The sequence below is a fragment of the Pan paniscus genome, chromosome 6 (assembly GCF_029289425.2).
Source record: "Pan paniscus chromosome 6, NHGRI_mPanPan1-v2.0_pri, whole genome shotgun sequence".
NCBI lineage: Eukaryota > Metazoa > Chordata > Mammalia > Primates > Hominidae > Pan > Pan paniscus.
In genome coordinates this window covers 142,137,515-142,165,110 of record NC_073255.2, presented here as the reverse complement: position 1 = coordinate 142,165,110, position 27,596 = coordinate 142,137,515, and the positions used below count along the sequence as shown (strand labels likewise).

General features: G+C 41.7%; 1 protein-coding gene and 1 pseudogene across 8 annotated transcripts in view; one reads left to right on the top strand and one right to left on the bottom strand.

Moving 5' to 3' along the window:
• Positions 1-27,596, top strand: part of SRPK2 (SRSF protein kinase 2) — a 286,551-nt gene that overhangs the window by 84,325 nt on the left and 174,630 nt on the right. The window lies entirely within an intron of this gene.
• LOC134730813 (RWD domain-containing protein 4-like) lies at positions 874-20,862 on the bottom strand (annotated as a pseudogene).

Here is a 27,596-nt window from a genome sequence, read left to right as displayed (position 1 = left end):
TTTCCAGAAGAGTATAAAATGGAAAAAATACTTGACTTTCAGTGGCTAGGGCTTTGATAATATTTTGGTGTGAATCATTCTAGGCTCCTTTATAAGTTTTCTATTTTTTAAAAATAGAGGTGGGATCCCCTATGGTGTGCAGGCTGGTCTCGAACTCCTGTGCTCAAGTGATCTTCCTGCCTCAGCCTCCCAGAGTGCTGGGGTTCCAGGCAGGAGCCACTGCACCCAGCTCATAAATTGTTTCTTTATTAGAAAAATTGACATACCCACCATACCATTTTATTGTGAGTTTTTAAATGCTTAAGAATATATTCTAAGCAATTTCCTGTTTTCCTACATATACTTTGTAAGAATGATTAATGAGATTTCACTACATTTGAGCAATTTACTTAATCAGTTTCTCATTATTCGACATTTATGTTTACAGGTTTTTCTTTTGTTATAATATGTAATGTGCTGTACACCTATGAGCATTCCTTTTCTAGAACATTAACTTCTAGATTTCCAATTACTATGTCAGCCGGCATTTACAAAATATGTTTTGGGCCGGGCATGGTGGCTAACGCCTGCAATCCCAGCACTTTGGGAGGCTAAGGCGGGCAGATCGCCTGAGGTCAGGAGTTTGAGACCAGCCTGGCCAACATGGTGAAACCCTGTCTCTACCAAAAATACAAAAATTGGCCGGGCGTGATGGTGCACACCTGTAGTCCCAGCTGCTCAGGAGGCTGAGGCAGAATTGCTTGAACCTGGGAGGCAGAGGTTGCAGTGAGCTGAGATTCTGCCACTGCATTCCAGCCTGGGTGACAGAGCAAGACTCTGTCTTGAAAAAATAAAAAATGTGTTTTGAAACATGTTGCCCAGGTAATCTTTGGGAAGGATTTGCCAGTTTATTTTTCAAGACAGGGTCTTACTCTGTCGTCCAGGCTGGAGTGCAGTGGTGCGATCTCAGCTCAGTGTAACCTCCGCCTCCTGGGTTCAAGTGATTTTCATATCTCAACCTCCCAAGTAGCTTGGATTACAGGCATGTGCTATGACCCCTGGTTAATTTTTCATATTTTTAGTAGAGACGGGGTTTCACCATGTTGGCCAGGCTGGTCTCTAGCTCCTGGCCTCAAATTACTGGCCAGCCTCGCCTCCCAAAGTGTGTGAACCACCACGCCCAACTGGTTTTGCCAGTTCATATGTTCATAATACATGTTATTGAATTTTTGTGAGCCCTGGACAATGCAGTTAAAACAAATAGATGTCATTTTAATTTACGTTTTTTTGGATATAAATGAGGTGCGACTTTGCCCTTTTATATTAATTAGTTATTTGTTTTTTCGTTTGTATACTGCCAGTTCTTTTACTTTGCTTGTTTTTCTATTTGAATGTTTTTTCTTTTTAAATAAGAAAAGGAGTTCAAGATATATACACCCACTGACAATGTACCTCACTGCCCCTCCAACAGTTCATGATGTCTGTTGCTTTTTTTTTTTTTTTTTTTTTTGAGACAGAGTCTCGCTCTGTTGTCCAGGCTGGAGTGCAGTGGTGCAATCTTTGCTGACTGCAACCTCCACCTCCCTGGTTCAAGGGATTCTCCTCCCTCAGCCTCCCAAGTAGCTGGGATTACAGCTCCACGACGCCACACCTGGCTAATTTTTTTGTATTTTAGTAGAGATGGAGTTTCACCGTGTTACCCAGGCTGGTTTCAAACTCCTGAGCTCAGGCATTCCACCCGCCTCGGCCTCCCAAAGTGCTGGGATTACAGGTGTGAGCCACTGTGCCTGGCCAATTTTTTTTTTTTTTGAGATGGAGTCTCACTCTGTTGCCCAGGCGGGAGTGCAGTGGTGTGATCTTGGCTCACTGCAACCTCTGCCTTCCGGGTTCAAGCGATTCTCCTGCCTCAGCTGCCCGAGTAGCTGGGATTACAGGTGCGCATCACCACACCCTGCTAATTTTTTTGTATTTTGGTAGAGATGGGGTTTTACCATGTTACCCTGGCTGGCCTCAAATTCCTGAGCTCAGGCAATCCGCCCATGTTGGCCTCCCAAAGTGCTGGGATTACAGGCTTGAGCCACTGCACCTGGTAATTAAAAAAAAAAAAAATTACCTTTTGACAAAAGTAAGTCCTAACTTTTTTTTCCCCTTACATGCATGTAATGCCTGATTGTCTTGTCTTTTGTGATATTATTGCCCACTGACCATTGCCTACATTCATTAATTCATTAGTTGTTTCAAATGGTGATAGTGTAATTTTATTATTCCTTATTTATTCATTTCTGGAATATTTTGTAAAGAGAAACTTTCTTGCCTGGTGTGGTATCTCATGCCTGTCATCCCAGCACTTGGGGGAGGCCAAGGTGGGAGGATCACTTGAGGCCAGGAATTTGAGCCTAGAGTGGGGAACATAGTGAGACCTCATTTCTACAAAAAAGATAAATATTCCCATATCAACTGTTTGTATACTTCAGGTTGAGTTTGTGAGGGAAAGTCAGGATGCATGCTTGATTCTTTCCTTTTGCTTAGCACATTGAAAATAGTTGATTTACTGGCTTCCAAAAAGATGAAAAGAATTAAGTGACTTATGGATTCAGGAATGTTTGGGTTTTATTATATTTGTTGATACATATGATTTTATCTGCAGCCAGCAGGCGCTCCATTAAAATTGCATCTGAGGTGCAGGGCTGAGATTAAATTTACCTATTCTGGAAATTTAACATATTTAATGACCATTTGTGTCTGACTTTGTTTACATAGTATAATGTTTTCAAGGTTCATCTACCCCCCCCTTCTTTTTTTTTTTTTTTTTTTTTTTGACAGAGTCTCACTCTGTTGCTTAGGCTAGAGTGCAGTGGCATGATCTCGGCTCACCGCAAGCTCCACCTCCTGGGTTCAAACGATTCTCCAGTCTCAGCCTCCCAAGTAGCTGGGACTACAGGCGTGCACCACCATGCCTGGCTAATTTTTGTATTTTTAGTAGAGACGTAGTTTCACTATATTGGCCAGGCTGGTCTCGAACTCCTGACCTTGTGATCCCCCCACCTTGGCCTCCCAAAGTTCTGGGATTACAGGCGTGAGCCACTGCACCCAGCCAAGTTTCATCTACTTTGTAGCATATATCAGTACTTCATCTTGAAATTATTTGTTCATGTGCATTTTATTTTTAATTTTTATTTTTGTCCTCAACGTCCATCCATGTTGTAGCATTTGTCGAAGTTCACTTGCTTTTATGACTGAATAATATTACATTGTATATATGTACCACAATTTGTTTACTCACCCATTGATGGCATTTGGATTGTTTCTTCCTTTTAGTTATGAATAGAACTATACCAACATTCCTGCACAAAGATTTGAGTTCTTGTTTTCTTTCTTTTGAATATAAACCTAGGAATGTAATTGCTGGGTCATAGATTAATTTTTGTGCTTTAGGTTCTTGTTTTCTTTCTTTTGAATATAAACCTAGGAATGTAATTGCTGGGTCATAGATTAATTTTTGTGCTTTAGTTTTTGAGGAACCACCAAACTTTTTCACAGTGTCAGAACTATTTTACATGATGACCATCTGAGCTATTTTACATAATCACCAGCAACGTACAAGGGTTCCAGTTTTCTACATCCTTGCCTACACTTATTGTCTGTATTTCTGTTTGTAGATGTCCTGATGGGTGTGAGGTGGTATTTCATGGTTTTTATTTGCATTCTCCTAATGACTGATGTTAAGCATCTTTTCATGTGTTTTTGGCCATTTTTATATCTTTAGAGAAATGACTTGAAATCCTTTGCTTGTTGGCCAGGTGCAATGGCTCACGCCTGTAATCCCAGCACTTTGGGAGGCCTAGGCAGGCAGATCACCTGAGGTCAGGAGTTCAAGATCAGCCCAGCCAACATGGTGAAACCTGTCTCTACTAAAAATACAAAAAGTTAGCTAGGCGTGGTGGCAGGTGCCACTAGTCCCAGTTACTCAGAAGGCTGAGGCAGGAGAATTGCTTAAACCCAGGAGGTGGAAGTTGCAGTGAGTCCAGATCGCGCCATTGTACTCCAGCCTGGGAGACAAGAGTGAAACTCCGTCTCAAAAAAAAAAAAAAAAAGAAAGAAAGAAATTATTTGCTTATTATTTCATTGGGTTATTTATTTTTTTGTTGGTGGGTTGTAAGAGTTCTTTACATACTCTTGACCCTTATCAGATATATGATGTGCAGATATTTTTTTCATTCTGTAGGTTGCCTTTTCACTTTTTTGGTAATGTCCTTTGATGCCCAAAACAGCTCTTTACTTTTATTACAGTTTTTAGTCAACTAAGGCGGTTAAGGAGGGTTGTACTATGTGCACAACCGAGCCCCTCCTAGATTGTGGGTTGTCTGATGGAAAGGGTGTAAAAAGTCTGAAGCAATTGACGTTAATATTGTGTATTTGTGGAAGGGTGGATTTGGCTTTTAAAATTGAGACATAACTTAGTTTTTTAATGCTCCATTTCATTCCACAAAAAGTTTGAGTAGACTTATAATAGATGTGCCAAAAACTAGGATCAAAGGAAAAATAAGTAGAATAAAGATTGGGGAAAAGAATGTCATTGGAGAGTTCTAGATGGAAAAGAAATATATAGCAGTAGTGTAGGATTATGGGTGATTCAAAATTTTCTTCTTTGTATGTGACTTTCATTTTATTTATTTATTTATTTATTTTGAGACAAGGTCTCACTATGTTAACCCGGGCTGGAGTGCAGTGGCGCGATCTCGGCTTCTACAACCTCTGCCTCCTAGGCTCAAACAATCCTCTCTCCTTAGTCTCTCGAGTAGCTGGAACTACAGGAGTGTGCCACCATGCCCTGCTAAAGTTTTATATTTTTGGTAGACATGGAGTTTTGCCATGTTGCCCAGGCTGGTCTTGAACTCCTGAGCTCAGGTGAGCCACCACGCCCAGCCTATTTTTTCATATTTTTTACATTTAATATTTCTTTAGTAAAGAGAACATTTTACTAAAATATTACAATTCTGAATGCATTTACTAGCCTTGCTGCGTTCTGTGCACTGATGTATGATCCATTATCATGGTTTTATCTGCTACCTATGTTTGTCTTCAGTCTCTCCCTGTTCCTTGAACTTCAGTTGGTTCAGCTGTTCCCCTTTCCAGTACCTCATGGGGTCTTAGACTCAGCAGTATTCCTCCCAGGCTCATCTCCCTAGCCTTACACCTTTGCGTTCCATGTTTTCTCTGCTGCAGCCTGGCGCCTCTGTGTTTTCCTTTCTGTTTGGCTCAGACCTACTAGGACTTATATCAGATCTCACCCCCAGAGGGAGGATTTCCCTGACTCCTCCTCCCCCATGCGTGAGGAGTTCCTTTGCCTACCTCTGTCATTGTGCAGACCACAGTGCTTATGGCGTTATGTCTGTGTGATTTTTTTCTCCTCTACTGGCTTATGAGCCCCTCAGGGACATAAACTGAGACTTCTTGTTTATGCTTGTGTAACAGAGTGTGTGGCCCAGGGTTGGCACCAGTATCTGTCTGCAGAATGGATAAGTAAGATCTATAATGTCACAGGAGGCAAACTGGTGGATGTGGGCTCGATCACTTCTGTAGATGTGATCATGTGGTTGACAGTGCTTTAAAATTGGAGATATTTTACATGAAAGTCTCTATGGTTTCCATAGTCTGAAAAAAATGTGACTATTTGGCCACTCTGGGTCAGCATGCTTTCATGATAGTTGTTCACTAGGTATTTTTGGTGGTTTGCCACAGATTGGTGTTTTTGTAAAAGATGGGGTTTTGGTTTCTGGCATGTTTTTGCAGTTCTGGCTTTCTGAATGGCTAATTAAGGATAGAGCCTTGATGCAGATACTCGTGTATGTGTAGATACACATGTATATGCTAAAATATACACAAAATGCTGATGAATTGAATTTTCAAGGCCTTTAGCTGAATAACTATCCTAGGATACTTTAATGATGAAGGCTCCCATAAAATGAAATGTTTAGTGACTGGGAAAGTTTATCATTCTGAAGTTTGTAGATTCCTTAAAGAAAAATGGACATATTGTCTGTACTTTTAATGTATTTTTTTCTTTTAGGTAAAATGAGCTTTTTTTTTTCTTGTAACCTTCAGCAAATATTTATAGACTTGCCTGAAGAAGTTTTTAATTCCTTTTTGAAATTAAAGATTGAGTTTTGTTGCTTATGTTTGGAATTTTAAGAGCATTAAGTAAATAGTATTCTTGTGAGTGTATGCAAAGTTTGTGTACACTTTTTTTGGAGACATTATGGTCCATAACTCCCACTGTATTTTTATAGGGGAGTGATCACAAGCGCATCGAAGCAAAGGACTGGAGCCATAGGAAATGAAGCAGCACTGAAGGGCCCTAAGCAGGATTCTGCAGTGGTGTGGGTTGAGGATTAGGAAAGTATGAGGGGTAGGAGACCTAGTAGGGGCCAGAAATGATGACGGCTCCAACCGGGATGAAAGATTACAGAGAGCGAAATCCTGTTTAGTTTTCGTGGAGTTTTAAGTAATCTAAGTGCTTATGTTAATTATGAAACTGTGATACTGTGGCTGACAATATCCTCTTAATAAGCTACTATGTAGATTGAATTAGACAAAATGGTAAAATAGTCTCATAGCTCTCTGTAGGAAAAGAATCTTTAGTTGAATAAGCAGAAACCACTTTCCACCTTGTGATACATTAAAGCTTTAGGTGTCGGGTGCTTTAGGAACTGCAGAAGTGGTCTTGCCAATTGGAAAAGTAGTACTACCATAAGAATTTTGGATTATTGTTTCTTGGTAGTCATCAGAATGAAGGTTATATTAAAGTCCATACAATTATATGAAAATGAGTACATGCCCATCATTCTTTTTTTTTTTTTTTTTTTTACTTGTTAATTTTTTTTTTTAATTTTTATTTTTTTATTGATCATTCTTGGGTGTTTCTCGCAGAGGGGGAACTGGCAGGGTCACAGGACAATAGTGGAGGGAAGGTCAGCAGATAAACAAGTGAACAAAGGTCTCCGGTCTTCCTAGGCAGAGGACCCTGCGGCCCTCCGCAGTGTTTGTGTCCCTGGGTACTTGAGATTAGGGAGTGGTGATGACTCTTAATGAGCATGCTGCCTTCAAGCATCTGTTTAACAAAGCACATCTTGCACCACCCTTAATCCATTTAACCCTGAGTGGACACAGCACATGTTTCAGAGAGCACAGGGTTGGGGACAAGGTCACAGATCAACATGATCCCAAGGCAGAAGAATCCTTCTTAGTACAGAACAAAATGAAAAGTCTCCCATGTCTACCTCTTTCTATACAGACACGGCAACCATCCGATTTCTCAATCTTTTCGCCACCTTTCCCCCTTCTTTCTATTCCACAAAACCGCCATTGTCATCATGGCCCGTTCTCAATGAGCTGTTGGGTACACCTCCCAGACGGGGTGGTGGCCGGGCAGAGGCGCCCCTCACCTCCCGGACGGGGTGGCTGGCCGGGCGGGGGGCTGACCCCCCCACCTCCCTCCCGGATGGGGCAGCTGGCTGGGCGGGGGGCTGACCCCCCCACCTCCCTCCCGGACGGGGCGGCTGGCTGGGCAGAGGGGCTCCTCACTTCCCAGTAGGGGTGGCCGGGCAGAGGCGCCCCTCACCTCCCGGACGGGGCGGCTGGCCGGGCGGGGGGCTGACCCCCCAACCTCCCTCCCGGATGGGGCAGCTGGCCGGGCGGGGGGCTGGGCCCCCCCACCTCCCTCCCGGATGGGGCGGCTGGCCGGGCAGAGGGGCTCCTCACTTCCCAGTAGGGGCGGCCGGGCAGAGGCGCCCCTCACCTCCCGGATGGGGCGGCTGGTCGGGCGGGGGGCTGAGCCCCCCACCTCCCTCCCAGACGGGGCGGCTGGCCGGGCGGGGGGCTGACCCCCCCACCTCCCTCCCGGACGGGGCGGCTGGCCGGGCAGGGGGCTGACCCCCCACCTCCCTCCCGGACGGGGCGCTGGCCTGGCGGGGGGCTGACCCCCACCTCCCTCCCGGACGGGGTGGCTGCCGGGCGGAGACGCTCCTCATTTCCCAGATGGGGTGGCAGCCGGGCGGTGGGGCTCCTCACTTCTCAGACGGGGCGGTTGCCAGGCGGAAGGTCTCCTCACTTCTCAGACGGGGCGGCCGGGCAGAGACGCTCCTCACCTCCCAGACGGGGCGGCGGGGCAGAGGCACTCCCCATATCTCAGACGATGGGCGGCCGGGCAGAGACGCTCCTCACTTCCTAGATGGGATGGCGGCCGGGAAGAGGCGCTCTTCACTTCCCAGGTGGGATCCGGCTGGGCAGAGATGCTCCTCACTTTCCAGACTGGGCAGCCAGGCAGAGGGGCTCCTCACATCCCAGACGATGGGCGGCCAGGCAGAGACGCTCCTCACCTCCCAGACGGGGTGGCGGCTGGGCAGAGGCTGCAATCTCCGCACTTTGGGGGGGCCAAGGCAGGCGGCTGGGAGGTGGAGGCCGTAGCGAGCCGAGATCACGCCACTGCACTCCAGCCTGGGCACCATTGAGCACTGAGTTAACGAGACTCTGTCTGCAATCCCGGCACCTCGGGAGGCCGAGGCTGGCGGATCACTCGCGGCTAGGAGCTGGAGACCAGTCCGGCCAACACAGTGAAACCCCGTCCCCACCAAAAAAACACGAAAACCAGTCAGGCGTGGCGGCGCACGCCTGCAATTGCAGGCACTCGGCAGGCTGGGGCAGGAGAATCAGGCAGGGAGGCTGCAGCGAGCCAAGATGGCAGCAGTACAGTCCAGCTTTGGCCCGGCATGAGAGGGAGACCGTGGAAAGGAGAGGGAGAGGGAGACGGGAGAGGGAGACGGGCGACGGGAGACGGGCGACGGGAGACGGGAGAGGGAGACGGGAGAGGGAGACGGGAGAGGGAGAGGGAGACCCATTCTTTAAGGAAATCCCCTCCCTCTGTTGGTTGCCCTTAATAAGAGTTCTAATATACAAGGCTTTCCAATTTTTATAAATAACAACTGCCTGAACATTTTTGCACATAAACACATCCAGCCTGCTCAAGAATGGGTTTTCTAGAGTGCTCAGAAAACATAATCTTTTCAATGCTTGGGAGGTAGCATAAGAGAAGGGAGAGCAGAAGAAATATTCAGGTGCCAACTCAGTCTGTTTTACAGTTGGTTGTTGGCAAAATAAGGTCAGAGTTTGTTTCCAGCATGTTTCTGAAATTCCCCTTAGTGCAAACTTTTCCATGAAAACAATGTAAACTGTTAGGACCTCCAGGTAGAGCAACAAAAACTCTAACACTAAACTGCTAATTTTGGGGTATATTTGGGTGACGAACCCATAACTATAGTAGTAAAGCTATCAGTTAATATTACTAAGTTCTCCCATTTTGCCAGGCACTTTGCAAAAATACTTTTGCATATGTTATTTTGTGTTAACCTCACCACAATCTTAGGAGATACATGATGGAATCCAGAATTAGAGATAGAAAGTAATTTGAATTTCAGGAGCTATCTTTTGAGTCCAAGTAATGTACCAAAGCTCATACTGTTCATCACCATTGTATATCCCACTTCACTGTTAAGTTACTATGATGATTATAAAAGATAAAGCGTATATTACTTCTGATTATAAAATATATACTTAAAGTTAAACTTAGGAAATTCAAAAATGTGGAAATAAGGGGGAAAAAACCCCACCCACAGTCTTACCACTTACACACTTTTAACATAAACTTACCTGGATTCTGTAGGAAGTCATATTTACTAATATTTTTTAACAGCCGTGGGGCATTGTAGTCAGGATTTTATAGAGGTATATCTTTGTTAATTTTTCTCCAGAAGTGTTTTTAAAGGTGAGAGTTTAATAATGTTTGGAAAAAATAAGAGAGAGCACATGTCAGATAACAAATGGATGGCACTGCCAGCAAGGGCTGTGAGGGTGCAAGCCGGCTTTTCTCTCCTGCTGGTCAGTGATTCTGTTCACCAGCTTAACAGACTGAGTTCTAGAGCAAAACACTTGCTTATTACACATTGGTTCTCTATACTTCTTTTTGGGTTATCATATGTTTATCCTTTTAAAAAGGTCATAGAATTTTTCTTCTTCTTTTTTAATAATAAAGCTTTCTTGCTTGAAGAAAAGCCTCTTTGTATCCACCACAGCAGATGGAATGGCATTTGTACTTCTAAATTTTTCAGTAGTAGGAGTACCAAAATAGCACTAAAAATTAATTACTTTGATTACCTCCCCTCCCACCCAGTATTGGGAAAAGTCATAATTAAGTCTCCCTTCAAGGTAGTTCATTAGCTCTTGTATGTTAAAAAATCTGACCCTTAAATTAAATCTTCTTTTTGAGCTGCCTTTGTGTTTCCAGGACATGTTTAGCTGCACCTGCCTGCTATTCGGTCTCTTTCTTCACCAGAGTTAAAATAAGAGGAAAAGGATTGTATTCTCTATTCAGAACTAGAGTTCTGTGGATAACTTGACAGCTTTCCATAAGTGTGAGTCTCCATATCTATAATCAAGTTGTAAGTTTGTGTTTAAACATTTTTCCCCCATATTTAGCCATGTCTCCCCCTTTGTATTGTTTTCTTCTACAAAAATGTTCTTGTAATAGTGTTTCACTTTTAATTCTGAGAAATTTATGACATTTTCTTTTTAAAAGTTATTCTCCACTTAAGTTAGAGATGTATACAGCATTAAAATGGATTGCAGATAAAGATATTTGTAAATGAGTGTTTCGGTTAAATGCTTTTCCAACTGAAGGTGGCATCTTGCCAACGAGAGGATAGCAGTTAGCCAACATGTTTTTTCTTCATGACTGTTTTTTCTTTGTTCAGGCGGAGTACATCCTGCTGCTTCAAGGGTAGAAGACTCCTCACTGCTTTCCTTCATGAGATTTCAAAGGAAGTTTTTTTTTTTTTTTTGCCTGGTTCAAGTATTGACCAAGAAGATGACAGTGATGTGGTCTCTTAGGTTTCAAAATTTCTACTTAAACATCTTGGTTCTAGTGATACGTACTTTGCAAAAATAATTCATAGTTATTATGACTTTTGTTAATATTCTGAAACTATGGTATTCAGAGATGATCCGTCAGGTTCTGATTAAGTTTCTTAGAAGCCCAGTGCACTGAAAAGATTATGGTGTGTCTTTTCTCTTCCTAGCAAAATGGAAAATGACAATACTGAAATGCAAACTAATAGAAGTCCAGCAAAAATTCTCATTGTTACTCATGGCTTCAAAAACTACATCAGATGCCTTAAAAAAAAATCCTCTTACTTCTTTTGGTACCTCATTTTTGCTGGTTTTCTAAGCATGTAGAAGGGGACCAGAGCATGCCACCCCAAAATATCCCACTTTTAGTGTAGGTGTTGTTTTAAGCTGAAGGCATTTAGTTTCCGCCCTCCACCTTTCTGTCTAAAAGCAGGCTATCCATTTACATTTCTGAAAGTGTTCCTTACTAAAGAACCCCTATTTATTATACATTTCTAGTTATCTTCCCATGATTTGTACCTCCCTCAAAGTCCAGAACTTGTTTTCCTCAGTCTAGCCTTTTCCCCGTACTTTATCACCCTTTATTAAGATGGTGTGTAAACCCAAATTTTAATCACCCTTTTGAGTTAACACTGAGTTCTCCTTTGTGTATGCACATTGCTTGCATAGGTAAATTGCTTTTTTTCCCCCTCCTGTTAATCTTTTATCTGTTAAATTCAGGGACCCCAGCCACTGAATCTAAGAGGGTAGGGAAAGAGTGTTTTCCTCTCCAACAATGTGCTTCATTTTTTTCCTGTTGGGTAATTCAGCACTGACTCTCCCCAAAATTACACAGAAGAATTAAAGTAACACAGGAATGAAGAAGCGAACATAGATTTATCTGTCAGATGCATTTAAATAAAGTTATTTCTCTACAATTTCCTTGGTCTTTTGTATACTGTTATAATAAACTAGTAGGCAGCAGAAATTTTTTTTTTGTGACAGAGTCTCGCTCTATTGTGCAGTGGCACAGTCTCGGCTCACTGCAACCTCTGCCTCTCGGGTTCAAGAGATTCTCCTGCCTCAGCCTCCCCAGTAGCTGGGATTACAGGTGCCCACCACCTGTAAAAATACCCGGCTAATTTTGTATTTTTAGTAGAGATAGGGTTTCACTATGTGGGTCAGGCTGGCCTTGAACTCTTGACTTCAGGTGATCTGCCTGCCTCAGTCTCCCAAAGTGCTGGGATTACAGGCATGAGCGACAGTGCCTGGCTGGCCACAGGATTTTTGTTAAGTAATCATCCTCTGTTGTCTCCAAGATTTTAGAAATCTCAGAAAACATGGAAACCTATGAAAATATGAACTTGACCTAAAGTATTTTGAATAATATTTATTGCTGTGGTTCTAGATGCTTCTAAAGTTTAGACTAGAGGATAGTTTTTATCTTTGTTAGGTCAGGATATTTAGCTGTGTAATAGTTTGGTTTTAAAGCTGTATGCTTTTTGACTTCTATTTAGGCTAAGAAGGCTTTTAGTCTTTCTTTTAGTGAAGAGGGTGTCCCTAGTCTGAGGGCATCTGTAGGCAGCATATATCAATCAGTGATTGTAGCCCGGGGCCAGGGCAGCCCTGCGGTGTTCACAGTGGATTGTCTATATATCATCTGTCTCAAGATTCCTGTAGTCATGATACTAAAACGGAAAGGTGGACCAAATATTTTGTTTTTCAGTTTATCAGTTTTTCTTTGAGTCATCTAAGTAAGACTCGGGATACTGTCTAATGGGAAATGAACAGTTAAGACAAAATCAGGGCAAGTCTTTGGGCAAGACAACTCTGTTTACTTTAGTATGCATACATGCATAGCCTGCCTTGTTCCAAAAAGGATTTAAGGTGGCACTGCTGTGCACTTTCTGTGGTTTATGGTCTGAGACTTATTTATAAATACAGTTACTAGTTTCAAATTGAAATGAATCTGGCTTCCAAATGGTATGTAGTGTACTTACCCTAACAATGCTGCCATTGTACCCCAGGGTCTGCTTTAGGATTTGAATATGTTCATTGGTCATAAATCTTTATCCTTTGATGTTAGAATCAATTTTTGGAACCAGCTAAAAGTCATTAAGTGCCGAGTTTGGTGAATAACCTGGATAGGCAATCTGGGTTGTTAGAGCTTTTGGTTTATTGTTTTTGACTCATGGACTGTGAGCCAAAATAGGATGATGAAACTAGTTTCTAAGCCACAGTTAACTCCTTGTTAACATTCAGCAGTCTTGAACAATGGGTCCAATTGACTCTTGGTCTTGTGCTACATTAGCAGTGCCATTGAGATCAAATAAACAAGTTAACATTGTCCTCACTTGTGATTTTGAGATGGATGTTTTCTTGGGTTTGTAGTACAGCAAAGTATACCATTGCAAATTTCATGTTTTCAGGTCGTAATGAAAACTTTTGAAGTCAACTCTACCGATTTTCTCAAAATATTTCTGTTTTTTTCAGCTGTTAACAAAAGATCCAAAACAGTGAACAGGTTGTAACTGCTCTTTATCACTTGGTGAAAATTTCTTCCAAACGTTTTCACTAGCTTTTCACATAGTTTGACCCTCTGCCACATATTCGCGTGTTTTGTTTTTTTACTATGTAACCATTAAACTGTACGAATTGAGTTATTACTTTGACATCATTTTATAGATGAAGAAACAGGTTTATGAAAGATGAGACTTGATTTAAGGGATCAGAGATACTAAAGAGTCAAGATTCAAATCCCAGTTTTCTGGGTTTTTCTTCAGTGTATAATGCTGCCAGGATGGACATCAGCCATAACCTCCTTAATTTTCTTTTAGTAATATGAATTAATTTTCATATAAGAATATGAAAATTAAGAGCTCTTCCCTTTTATTTCCATAAATCTCACTTGCGGATTTAATGCCACCCCTAATTAAGTGTTAATTACTTTTTACTCAGGTCATTTTTTAAAATTATACATTAAGTTCTAGGGTACATGTGCACAACGTGCAGGTTTGTTACATATGTATGTATGTGCCATGTTGGTTTGCTGCACCCATTAACTCATCATTTACATTAGGTGTTTCTCCTAATGCTATCCCTCCCCCAGCTCCCCACCCCACGACAGGCCCTGGTGTGTGATGTTCCCCTTCCTGTGTCCAAGTGTTCTCATTGTTCAATTCCCACCTATGAGTGAGAACATGCGGTGTTTGGTTTTCTGTCCTTGCAATAGTTTGCTCAGAATGGTGGTTTCCAGCTTCATCCATGTCCCTACAAGGGACATGAACTCATCCTTTTTTATGGCTGCATAGTATTCCATGGTGTATATGTGCCACATTTTCTCCCCCCCACCCCACCTTTTTTTTTTTGAGACGGAGTCTTGTTCTGTCGCCCAGGCTGGAGTGCAGCGGCGCAAACTAGGCTTGCTGCAAGCTCCGCCTCCTGGGTTCATGCCATTCTCCTGCCTCAGCCTCCCAAGTAGCTGGGACTACAGGCGCCCGCCACCATGCCTGGCTAATTTTTTTTTTTTTCTTTCAGAAAAGTAGGATTTCATTAAAATCAGTGTCTTCAACAATACAAAAATTAAATATTAAGGCATCTTTTACTCCCATCCTGGTATATGCAAGAGAAATGTTTTAAGGAAGGGCCAGCATTTGTTACTAAAATGCTTTCTAGTGTATTTAGCAGATTTGTTTTTATATTCTCCTGTTCCACCTATCACTCAAAGCACTCATGATCACACATCTTGACCCAAATCAAGAGAAAAATATAAATAGATATTAATTTATTAAAGGGAAGCAGTTCACCTTTCAAAAATTAAAAGAAACTAGAAAAAGTATCATGTATAAAGTTCAAATACCAGCATTTAAATTTCTCTGGAGCAATTTACGGTTCAGTAATTAAGCAAAAGAAGAGATGAAGACTTTATTTAAGATAAGAAGCCTATTAATATGGATTGCACTATGGAGTAACTAACTGTTCACTGAGTACTCGGCTCCACCAGGATGATAGTTTGAAAAGGGCTTCATACTCCTTTAAAAGACAGCACATCCACCAGGATAAGATCATATAAATTAACACTGATTCTTATTCCACATGCCTGTCCATTTACAAAGCTCAAGAGGCTTCATAAAATATACTAAACTGTAACATTTTCACCTTTTATTAAGGCAAGTTTGTGAAAATAATTTAATACAACTGGATCTCTTCATGAACTTTCAACTTACAACCTTTTTAATGTAAGAAACATACAAAAATTATTTTATAAAGAGCCACCTCAATACCAGAAAATGGTAATGAAAGATTTTGAACCCAGTTTTACTTTTTAAAGAATGCTCTTTCCTTGTCTCAAATTCCAAGTGCTACTCATCATCCTTAGAGCCAGTTTTGCTTAAATGCTTCACAACATCAACCCAATTCCAGCCTCGAGGAAGTTCTCCTTTGTGATCTGTTTTGTCTGCCAGCTTACGCTTCTGGGCTTTTGAAAGTTATTCTTTTTTGTCTTTTTTCTTACTTGATGGGGCTGTATTAGGAGTTTCAATTGAGATGATATTGCTTATCGATGTTGTGGAATTAATGGGATTGTGATTCTCCATGAACTGCTCTTTATTGTCTTTGGCATATTCAAACAATGTACAGGTCATAGCGGTTCCAAGATTAGCTTCTACTGCTTCCTGTAACTTGGCTAATATACTCTGCTTTACAGCTGATGATACGGTGTTGTTAAAAAAAAGCATTCATAGATAGAATTGGAGGTGTTTGGGGATATGTTTCTGTCCAGGAAATCTCTATTAAGAAGGCTTTGGGATCACCATTTTCACCTATCCTATATTGAAAAGAAACTGAACTTAATTCCCGGAAACTTTCATCTCCTTCATAAATAGAGCGTAATGCTTCTAGTTCCATCTCCTGGTCCTCGTTGGCACTCATCACACCGGTTGCGGGGCGCCTCCTGAGCGGACGGTGCTTGCAACAACGAAGACAAAGCGAGGGCAGCGGCCCAGAGGCCCGGCGACCCCCTTTGGCGCCTTGGTTGTGGGGGCGGCACAGTCTTGGCACTGGCAGGTGCCAATCGTGCGTGCTCCTGGCCTCGGCAGCGCCCAGCCGCCAGCGGTGGGCTGTGGGCTCGGAGCCAGAGCCGCGGCTTTTTTTTTTTTGTATTTTTAGTAGAGACGGGGTTTCACGTGTTAGCCAGGATGGTCTTGATCTCCTGACCTCATGATCCGCCTGCCTCGGCCTCCCAAAGTGCTGGGATTACAGGCGTGAGCCACTGCGCCCAGCCAAGTGGCACATTTTCTTAATCCAGTCTATCATTGATGGACATTTGAGTTGGTTCCAAGTCTTTGCTATTGTGAATAATGCCGCAATAAACATACATGTGCATGTGTCTTTATAGTGGCATGATTTATAATCCTTTGGGTATATACCCAGTAATGGGATTGCTGGGTCAAATGGTATTTCTAGTTCTAGATCCTTGAGGAATCGCCACACTGTCTTCCACGACGGTTGAACTAGTTTACAGTCCCACCAACAGTGTAAAAGTGTTCCTGTTTTCTCCACATCCTCTCCAGCACCTGTTGTTTCTTGATATTTTAATGATCGCCATTCTAACTGGTGTGAGATGGTATCTCATTGTGGTTTTGATTTGCATTTTTTTGATGACTAGTGATGATGAGCATTTTTTCATGTGTCTGCTAGCTGCATAAATGTCTTCTTTTGAGAAGTGTCTGTTCATATCCGTTGCCCACTTTTTGATGTGGTTGTTTGATTTTTTTCTTGTATATTTGTTTAAGTTCTTTGTAGATTCTGGATATTAGCCCTTTGTCAGATGGGTAGATTGCAAAAATTTTCTCCCATTCTGTAGGTTGTACTCAGGTCATTTTTAATTTTATACTGACATGAAGCTTAGATATGCATTAATTTCCATTAGTTGTATTTTGGCCTTGAAAATGGTTACAGTACAAATGAAAATATTACAATACATTCCTCCTGTGGCTATTCTTCTGTTTCCATAAGTCGTGGCAGAAAATCAGTTTTGTTTTATAGTCACATTTGTGTTTGTGTTGAAATATTAGTATATCCCAGCCATGATGTCAGATGTATAACTATACAAGTCACACAAGTTTTCTGTGTGCACATAGTGTTCTAAATATGTATATATATACTTTTTTTTTTTTTTTTTTTTTGAGATGGAGTCTCGCTGTCTCTTGCCCAGTCTGGAGTGCAGTGGCGTGATCTTGGCTTACTGTAGCCTCTGCCTCCCGAGCTGAAGCAATTCTCCTGTCTCACCCTCCTGAGTAGCGGGGCCTACAGATGCACGCCATGTATTGTATCTGTACATGGTGATGCCCGGCCAATTATTGCTAATACTGTATTTTAAAAATTAATTTGTACATTTGAATTAAGTTGAAGCATAAAGAATTTCTCTGTTAAATATTATATTTAATTTTTGATGGGCACTTCATATGCTTGTGACTGGAAGGAATGATTTTTATTTTGGAAATATTTTAGATCTGTGTATTGTTTGTTTTGTATTCTTTTTTGAGATGGAGTCTCTCTCTGTCACCCAGGCTGGAGTGCAGTGGCGCGATCTCGGCTCACTGCAACTTACGCCGCCTGGGTTCAAGCGATTCTCCTGCCTCAGCCTCCCAGGTAGCTGGGATTACAGGCACCCTCCACCACACCTGGCTAATTTTTGTATTTTTTGGTAGAGATGGGATTTCACCATGTTAACCAGGCTGATCTAGAACTCCTGACCTCAGATGGTCTGCCTGCCATAGCCTCCCAAAGTGCTGGGATTACAGGCGTGAGCCACGGCACCAGGCCTCATCCCATTACATTCTAAAGATTGTGTCAAAATGAGTTATGCTTCTTGTGAGGTGATGGGACCGTTATATCTCTCCAGTGTCTGTGGTACAACAGACTAAAAGATGAATATATTTAATTTCTTAATGTTTCTTTTGCTAATTTTCCATAGCTAGCAATATATGTGTTAGCTTTAGTGTCTTTTTAGGTTCAGATTATTTTTGGTAGGCCTTAAAAAATGAGAAGATAAAGGATATCCGAAAGAAGCCTTAAGGTAGATCCTTTACTTGGAAGTATCAGGCTCTTCCACCTGACTCCACTCATAATAAAAAATGAAAACAAAAGTGGTTGACGTAGCAAAGATTTTAACTTTTAAAGCTTGATAGAGCTTTGCAGGTTTAGGAAGATAACTTCCCAGTCTTCAGATTGGGATGGTGAGACTGTGTGGCCCCACCTCCATGCAGGCCATGCAGAACACAGGACTGTAGAGAAACAGAGGCTCATTCTCAGTTCCAACAGGAGGAAGAGTGCCCACTGGGCAGCCAGTCCTGTTAGGGCAAGGAGCAGCCCTTCTAGAGACATGGCAGATCTTAACGTTTCAGTGGGTATGGATGGGGGAGAGTGTTCTGGGGCTGGTGGAACGTAGAGGGCATTCATGGTGGTGAAAGTGGGATGTAGGAGAGGGTTTGGGTGATGATGGATAACTGGGTTCACTGTGTGCTAACTGAGCTGAACAGAGTATGAGGCGTTGGCCTCCATTGTCTCCCTGGAAAGACTGCTGTCACAGGTTCTCTTGCTGGCATTGTGATGCAGGGCTGCGTGAAGTCCTCCTTACAGCGGGAGGTGGGCTCTGTTGGCGTGGGCCCTGTGCCTCTGCTGTCTCCTACTGCTAACGTGAGGCATCAGCTGAGGAGGGATGGGGATGAACTATTTTAGACAGGGGGTTGCAGTATAATCTGAGCCATGCTATCCTATGGGGCCTTTTTATTTGATACTTTTGTTTGCTTTTCCTTTTTGTAAGAGATACCATCTTGCTGTGTTGCCAAGGCTGGCCTCAGACTCCTGGTCTCAAGCAGTCATCTCACAATTTAGCAGTTTCTTAGAGGCAGACACTATATGACCTACTCCTGGGTATTTACCTAAGTGAAACAGAAACTTAGGTTCAGAAAAAAAACCTATATGTAACTGCTTGTTAGCAGCATTTTTTTTTTTAACAGTTAAGAAAAATGTGGGCTTTTCAAATTTCCCTAATTGGTGAATGGATAAACAAACTCTGATACATCCATAACAATGGAATACTACTCATCAGTTAAAAAATATACTACTACTAATACATGCAGCAAGTGGATGCATCTTTAAAGGCATTATGTTAAGTGAAAGAAGCTAGACTCAAAAGCATACAGACTCTGGGAAACACATCAGTAGTTGCCAAGAGGTAGAGGTGGGAGAGGAGTGGCTGTAGTGTGGCAATGGGGAATTTTTTGGGTGTTGGAACTCTTCTATATTTTGGTTGTGGTAGTGGTTACACAACTGTGTCAAAACTTACCCAGCTGAACATGAAAAAGGTGAATATTACTGTATATAAAAATTACAGGCCAGGCGTGGTGGCTCACGCCTGTCATCCCAGCATTTTGGGAGGCTGAGGTGGGCGGGTCACGAGGTCAGGAGTTCGAGACCAGCTTGGCCAACATGGTGAAAACCCGTCTCTACTAAAAACACAAAAATTAGCTGGGCATAGTGGCGCATGCCTGTAATTCCAGCTACTTGGGAGGCTGAGGCAGGAGAATTGCTTGAACCCAGGAGGTGGAGGTTGCAGTGAGCTGAGATGGTGCCACTGCACTCCAGCCTGGGTGACAGAGTAAGACTCCGTCTCAGGAAAAAAAAAAAAAAATTTACAGCTTAATTAAAGATGAAAATAAAACAAAAGTAATTAATGTAACAAAGATTTTGTTAATTGTTAAAGCTTTATAGAGCTTTGTAGGTTTGGGGAAGAGAACTTGCCAGATTGTGATAATCTCGGAAGACCTTTTAGGTAATTGTAGCGTGGACCTTCTGTATGTCTAAAATGGTAAACGGTGTGCCTTATCTTTTATAGGAGTGAACAACCAAGGTGATGGGCTATAGGATGTTGATACATCTGAGGGGCCAGATGGCCACCATATCAGGGAAAGCCAATGTGTTTTGAAAAATATGCAAATGTTCAATAAGGTAACATTAAGTACAATTTATAGTGAAAACGTGATAGCTGTATTCTACCTGTGTTTCCAGCACTTGTGATCACTGTGATTTATGGACCACAGATCTGTGTCTGTGTCACTTCATTCAGTGTATTTATTGAACACCATGTAAAACTAAAGGTCTTTGATTGGCAATTGGTTTGCTGTTTCTAACAGCTTGTTTTTACTTTATATTCCAAAAGTAATCGCAAAAAATGCAGTTTCTTTTGCACCAACCTAATAAAATTGACCCATGTTTATTTCAGTTTGAGAATTTTATCATACCTGTGAGTTACTGTTATTGACAATTCCCTGGAGTATTGTCCAGTAGGTGGGTGAGGGGAGTTCACTAAGTATTCTTAGTGTCTAGTTTGTAATTAGTTTATGAGACTTAAAACCCCACCACACATTATTCTGAACCTGCTGTAAATATTATGAGAGGCAGTATGTATAGTTGCCTCTGGAGCTGGAGTGCCTGGATTTGTTTTCCAGCTTTACCATTTGCTAGCTGTATGACCTTGGGCCAAGCTATTTAACCTCTCTGCTTTAGTTTTCTCTTCTGTAAAAGAGGGTTGATAATGACAGTGTCTACTCCATGGAGGGTTTGTGTGGATTAAATGAGCTAATAAGTAGTAAGCCCCCACAACAGTACCTGGCACATAGTAAGCTCTATTAGTGTTTTTCTTCTGTGTCAGTTAATAGCCTCATAGGCCTTCCTCAGATATTTAAATACATGGATGCCTATGATGCCATCTCTCCTTTGGCTTCCTGAAATCAGATTTCCTTAGTTCTCGTAAAGCCAGTGGACTTCCATTGTATTTTCTTTCCTCTCCTGTTTCACTGTAATTCCTCTAAGTTATACTTTATTATACATTTGAATTTTAGGAAATATGCTTGATGCATTTGGAATCTTTTTTCTAAAGACTTTTTTAAAAAATCATATACACTAACTGGAAATAATTTGTTACATTTTTTTCCTTTTGTGTTCAGAGGCTCAAAACTATTTCATTTGCCTTAAGAAATATGAGTCAAAACTATTTATCTCCTAAGTTAGGAGGCTAGGAAGGCCAAGATTCAGAAAAGTTGGTAAATTAAGAGGACCGAATACTAGAAATCAAAAGAACATCCACTTTCTTGCTTCTCTGTGTATGATATTACTTTTGTAAAATTGTGTGTCTTTTATAGAGAAAAGTACTCTTAGCACAAAGCTGATTGTTTTTGTGAAGAGTATTTTGAAGATGCCTGTTGAAAAGCACTTGTGGAATAGTTTATGGAAACAGCTGTGAGATTGCACAAAGTATTCTTGTACTCTTCAGAGCCATTCTTTAGTAGGAAAAAATAAGGTCCATATTTTAAGCTTGATGATAGCAAGCCATTTATTAGCAACCCAATTTAACCCCACACTTTTCTCCTTTTGGGGTTAAATTGGGTAGTATTCATTAGAAGTACTTCAAGAAACCATGAACTAATTTGCTAGCAGTGTTTATGTCCTGTATACTGAGAATTTGAGGTGACTTTTATAGCCATTCTTAATCCTCAGTATCTGTCATTGTGGAACCTGAACCCTGTGTGTCTAATGTTATCCAAGAGAAATATTGTGTGAGCCACTAGTGTACTTTCAAATTGTGGTAAAATGTATATCCCATAAAACCATCTTAACCACATTTTTGAAGTGTGCAGTTCAGTTGCATTAAGTACATTCATATTGTTTTGTAACCGTGACCACTGTTTTTAGAAATTTTTCATTTCAAACAGAAACTTTGTACCCATTAAACAGCAACTCCCCATTTTCCCTTCCTGGCCCCTGGTAACTACTGTTCTACCTTTTGTCAATGAAATTTGCTTATTCTCGCTACCACATATAAGCAGAGTTAAACAATACTTTACTTAGCATAATGTTTTCAAGGTTTATCCATCTTGTAGCATGTGTCATACTTCATTCCTTTTAGTGGCTGAATAATACTCCATTGTATGTTTATATAATTTTATAATGCATTTAGTTTAACACATCCAAGATAGTCTTATTCATGTAATTAGTATGAAATATTAATTTACATAAAAATATTTATATAATATGTAAATTTATATGAATTTGTAACATAAAACATTAAAATATATTAAAACGATATATAAATATGTAAAGATAGATTAAATATTAAATATTAATAAAATATTTTCATTCAATTTTTTTTTTTTTTTTGAGACGGGTTCTCGCTCTGTCACCCAGGCTGGGGCACAGTGGCACAGTTTGGCTCACCGCAACCTCTGCCTCCTGGGTTCAAGCGATTCTCGTGCCTCAGCCTCCCGAGTAGCTGGGACTACAGGCGCATGCCACCACACCCGGCTGATTTTTTTTTGTTTTTAGTAGAGACAGGGTTTCGCCATGTTGGACAAGTTGGTCTCGAACTCCTGACCTCAGGTGATCCACCTGCCTCGGTTTCCCAAAGTGCTGGGATTAGAAGTGTGAGCCACCACTCCCGGCCTATTTTATATTTTTTAAAGAAAACTAATATTTGCCAAAAGACATATTATTAGAGAAGATTCTGGGCATCAGCCATAGAAAAACAGGATTAGAAAATGACTAAGGGTTGGGTGCGGTGGCTCACACCTATAATTCCAGCTCTTTGGGAGGCCAAGGTGGGCAGATCAGTTGAGGTCAGGAGTTCGTGACCAGTCTGGCCAACATGATGAAATCCTGTCTCTACTAAAAATAGAAAAATTAGCCAGGCATGGTGGTGCGCGTCTATAATCCCAGCTGCTTGAGAAGCTGAGCAGGAGAATTGCTGGAACCTGGGATGCGGAGGTTGCAATGAGCTGAGATTGTGCCACAGCACTCTAGCCTGAACACAGAGACTCCATTTCAAAAAAAAAAAAAAAAAAAAACAACAACAACAAAAAAGAAAGATCCAGGCATAGCTTTCCCTTCGTTTCAAACCTCACAAGGGATGGTAGCCTTTAAAGGAACAAACAGTTACTGTGAATTTTTTTTCACCAAAACCTCTGAAGAGACGGTTTAGGGAACTGGATCGACAAAATTTTATTGGATTCATACCTTGCTAAATACAGTGCTGGTAAACAATAGGTACCTAACATTTGAATACAAAATGTTGAATACTGAGTAGAGCTCGAAGAGAAATTTGCAGGGGGTGCTGTGAAACTGGATAAAAAAACTTTTGTCCAAACTGCGGAACTTCTTTTTCCCAGTTCCATTCATTGAACTTTGGGGATTGGGCCTGATTATGCCAGGCATTCTCTTAACCCTTCTGGTTGTCAGGAACTAGGGGCACATGGGTACAGGTATGGACTAGAGATGCCCACTGGCAGCCCTTTGGGATTTGGCTATGTTGTATGTTGTATCACTCCGAGGGATTGGATTAGGTGTGCCCCCTGACCCTGGTGCAGGCAGTTCACAGATAGTCCAGCATCCTTGTGGATGGTGTAGCCTGGCTGGAAAAGATAAACTGGGATAATGCTTTCCTTGCCTCAGGAATTTGAATTTCTAAGAGATTAGGTCAGTTCAATGGGGATAGCATTGTAGATACCAAAAGCATTGACTTATAGTGAAAGACCTGGGGCCAAGTTCTGGGTTTGTTACTTACTTAGCTAGGTAACATTGGACATATCTTATCTTGTAGGGTTTCACCTCCTTTTCTTACCTCTAAAATGGAAATGAGGCCAGGCATGGTGGCTCACGCCTGTAATCCCAACCCTTTGGGAGGCTGAGGTGGGTAGATCACCTGAGGTCAGGAGTTTGAGACCAGCCTGGCCAACATGGTGGAAACCCGTCTCTACTAAAAATACAAAAATCAGCTGAGTGTGATGGTGGGTTCCTGTAGTCCCAGCTACTCAGGAGGCTGAAGTATGAAAATCACTTGAAACCCGGGGCGGGGCGGGGGGCGGAGGGGGAAGGTTGCAAAGACTCTGTCTCCCACCCCCCCACAAAAAAGGAAATGATATTTGTATCTACCTAATACTGATTTTATGAGGATGAAGATATGTAACATCTTGCCAAATTCTAGAGTGGTGGTTGTCACCATAATACAAAGCAACAGTTAGTGTTGTAACCATCATATAAAGGAGCCTGGCATACTTGGCATACTTTTTTTTTTTTTTGAGATGGAGTTTCACTCATGCAGTGGTGCGATCACTACAACCTCCACCTCCCTGGTTCAAGCAGTTATCTTGCCTCAGCCTCTTGAGTAGCTGGGATTACAGGCATCCACCACCATGCCCGGCCAATTTTTGTGTTTTTAGTAGAGATGGGGTTTCGCCATGTTTGCCAAGCTGGTCTCGAACTCCTGACCTCAGGTGATCTGTGCCCCCCTCCCTCCTCCCCCTTGGCCTCCCAAAGTGTTGGGATTACAGGCGTGAGCCACCATGCCTGGCCAAGCCTGGCATACTGTTATGTTCCACTTGGAAGCTACAGTTGTAGAGCTAATCACTTGGGAAAGAATCAGGGAGATGCTCAAACAGAAGCAGATGTACTATGGCAATGGAACCCTCGAGAGAGAGCAGGAGTAGAACTGTCTTTATAAGAACCTGATGTAGAACTCATAAACATTCAAGTGCCATAGATGGTTTAAGGAAAACTTTATGAACAGTGTGGGAAACTACCATTTATAGTTTTCTCAACAGGATCAAATCAGCCAATTAGAAGGGTACACAGATGGCAACATAAGGCAATAGTCTGTCTGTAAGGAATAAAACAGAAAAACAATAGGAAGCAAAAAGTGCTGTCCCAATATGGCACCATTGATGCAGAAGTAGCAGATCTTCAGGTGCGTTTCAGAGGCCCTGAGAATATCTGAGTAGTGCCAATAAGGAAAAGCCTGGAGTTAGCCAAGAAACTTTATATTATGCTCCTTTTTTTTTTTTTTTTTTTTTTTTTGAGAGTCTCACTCTATCCCCCAGGCTAGAGTGTAGTGGCACGGCTCACTGCAACTTCTGCCTCCCAGGTTTAAGCGATTCTCTTGCCTCACCTTCCTGAGTAGCTGGGATTACAGGCATATGCCGCCACACCCAGATAATTTTTGTATATTTTGTAGAGATGGGGTTTTGCCATGCTGGCCAGGCTGGTCTCGAACTCCTGACCTCAGATGATTGGCCCGCCTCGGCCTCCCAAAGTGCTGGGAATTACAGGTGTGAGCCACCACACCCAGCCTAATTTACTTTTTAACCAGACATGAATAGTTCAATTTAGGATGGCTTAAATAAAGTTAAGATAGGTAACCTTTCAACTCATGAACATATGACTGTCAAGAATCATTGATTCCTTGAAGTGTTGGTAGCTGAGGCTCATGTGTATTTCAGAGAAGGAAATATGGAAGGGAACATGTGAGAGCAACGGGAAAACTAGGAGGTGACTAGGCCATCATTTTGGGATAAACAGCATTCCATTTTGCTTTGGCACATCTTTCAGTTATTCTTCTGTTTAAAATATTTGAAAATTGTGAATTTTTAAATGTATTTAATACAGGAAATTATAAGCATAAAGAATAATAAAATAGTCAATCCCTAACTTGAGAAATGGAATGCTACCACAAGTAGAGATATTTTTTCTTTATATTCCATGCTGTTAATTTTTCCTCTCACTTTACTTTCTGTATGTTTTTTATTTTCTCTGCCTTTATTTTATTTATTTGAGACCCCCTCCCCCTGAAAAAAAATCTCGTTCTGTTGCCCAGGCTGGAGTGCAGTGGTGCCATCTTGGCTCAGTGCAACCTCTGCCCCCTGGGTTCAAGCAATTCTTGTGCCTCAGCTTCCCGAGTAGCTGGGACTACAGGCGTGCGCCACCATGCCCGGCTAATTTTTTGTGTTTTTAGTAGAGATGGGGTTTCACCATATTGGCCAGGCTGGTCTCAAACTCCTGAACTCAAGTGATCCACCTGCCTCGGCCTCACAAAGTGCTGGGATTACAGGTGTGAGCCACTGTGCCCAGCCTCACAAAGTGCTGGGATTACAGGTGTGAGCCACTGTGTCCGGCCTTCCCTCTGTCTTTAAAGAAAGTAGTCTCAGTCCAAATGTCAGACAGAGTTAGGCTTTAGAATAAGGAAAAAGTTGGGCACTTTAGATGAGTGAAAATACTTTGGCAAGTACAGGCATACCTCATTTTATTTCTGCCCTACTTAAAAGTGACATATCTTTGTATGGCCCAGAAAGTGCTCTGGGAACAGGCCCCTGCCATCATCTCTGGCTTCATTTCTTACCAGTACCGACTTAAGTCCTGCCAGCCACCAAAACCACTCAGATGGTGCACATGATAGGTTCTCTGTAGCTTTGGATGTGCCATTTTTCTGTTTAGAATGGTCCCAGTCTTCATTTCTTCATTTGGCAAAGTCATTCTAAATTTCATAGCTGGTAGTATAGACGTGTGCCACCACATTTGGCTACATTTTGTATTTTTTGTTGAGACAGAGTCTGCGTGTGTTACCCAAGCTGGTCTGGATCTCCTGGCCTCAAATGATCCTTCCACCTCAGCCTCCCAAAATGGTGGACTTACAGATGTGGCCCGACCTATACTTCATTTTGTTGCACTTTGCTAATATTGTGGTTTTTGTTTTTGTTTGTTTTTTTGAGACAAGGTCTTGCTCTGTCATCCACACCTGAGTGCAGTGGCGCAATCTCCGCTCACTGCGAACTCCGCCTCCTGGGCTCAAGTGATCCTCTTACCTCAGCCTTCTGGGTAGTAGCTGGGACCACAGGTGTGTGCCACCATGACTGGCTAATTTTTTACGTATATTTTTTGTTTGTTTGTTTTTTTAATAGAAACAGGCTTGCACCATGTTGTCCAGGCTGTTTTTTTTTTTTAATACAAATGGAAATTTTGTGACAACTACATCTTGCAAATCTGTTTGTGCCATTTTTTTTTTTTTTTTTGAAGAGCCTGTGTCTCTGTGTTAGTTTGGTAATTCTTGCAGTATTTCAGAAGTTTTCATTGTATATTTGTGATTATAGTGATCTGTGATGAGTGATCGTTGCTGTTAATATGGTAATTGTTTTGGGGTTCTAAGAACTGTGCTCATATAAGACAGTGAGTTTAGTTGATACATGCTGTGTGTGTTCTGACTGCTCCACTGACCTGTACTCTGTCTCTCTCCCTCCTCTTTGGCCTTCCTGCTTCCTGCGACACAACAGTATTGAAATTAAGCTAATTCATAATCCTACAATGTTCTGTGAGTATTTAAGTGAAAGGAAGAGTTACACATCTCACACTTTAAATCAAAAGTAAGAAATGATTAAGCTTAGTGAGGAAGGCATGTCAGAAGCTGAGAAGGAGGAAAGCTAGACCTCTTATGACAAACAATTAGACAAGTATGAATGCAAAGGAAAAATTTTTGAAGGAAATTTAAAGTGTTACTTCAGTGAACACAAATGATAAGAAAGCAAAACACCCTTATTGCTGATATGGAGAAAGTCTGAATGTTGGGTATGGATAGAATATCAACCAGTGAATAATTAGTGTGAATAATTTATATTTTTATGATCACTTTAATGATAGGTCTTGCTATATTGCTCAGACTGGCTTTGAATTCCTGGGCTCAAGAGATCCTCCTGCCGCAGCTTCCCAGAGTGCTGCCGCACACTTAATAGTCTATGGTATCATATAAACAGAACTTGTATATGCACTGGGAAACCAAAAAATTTGTGTGACTTTCTTTA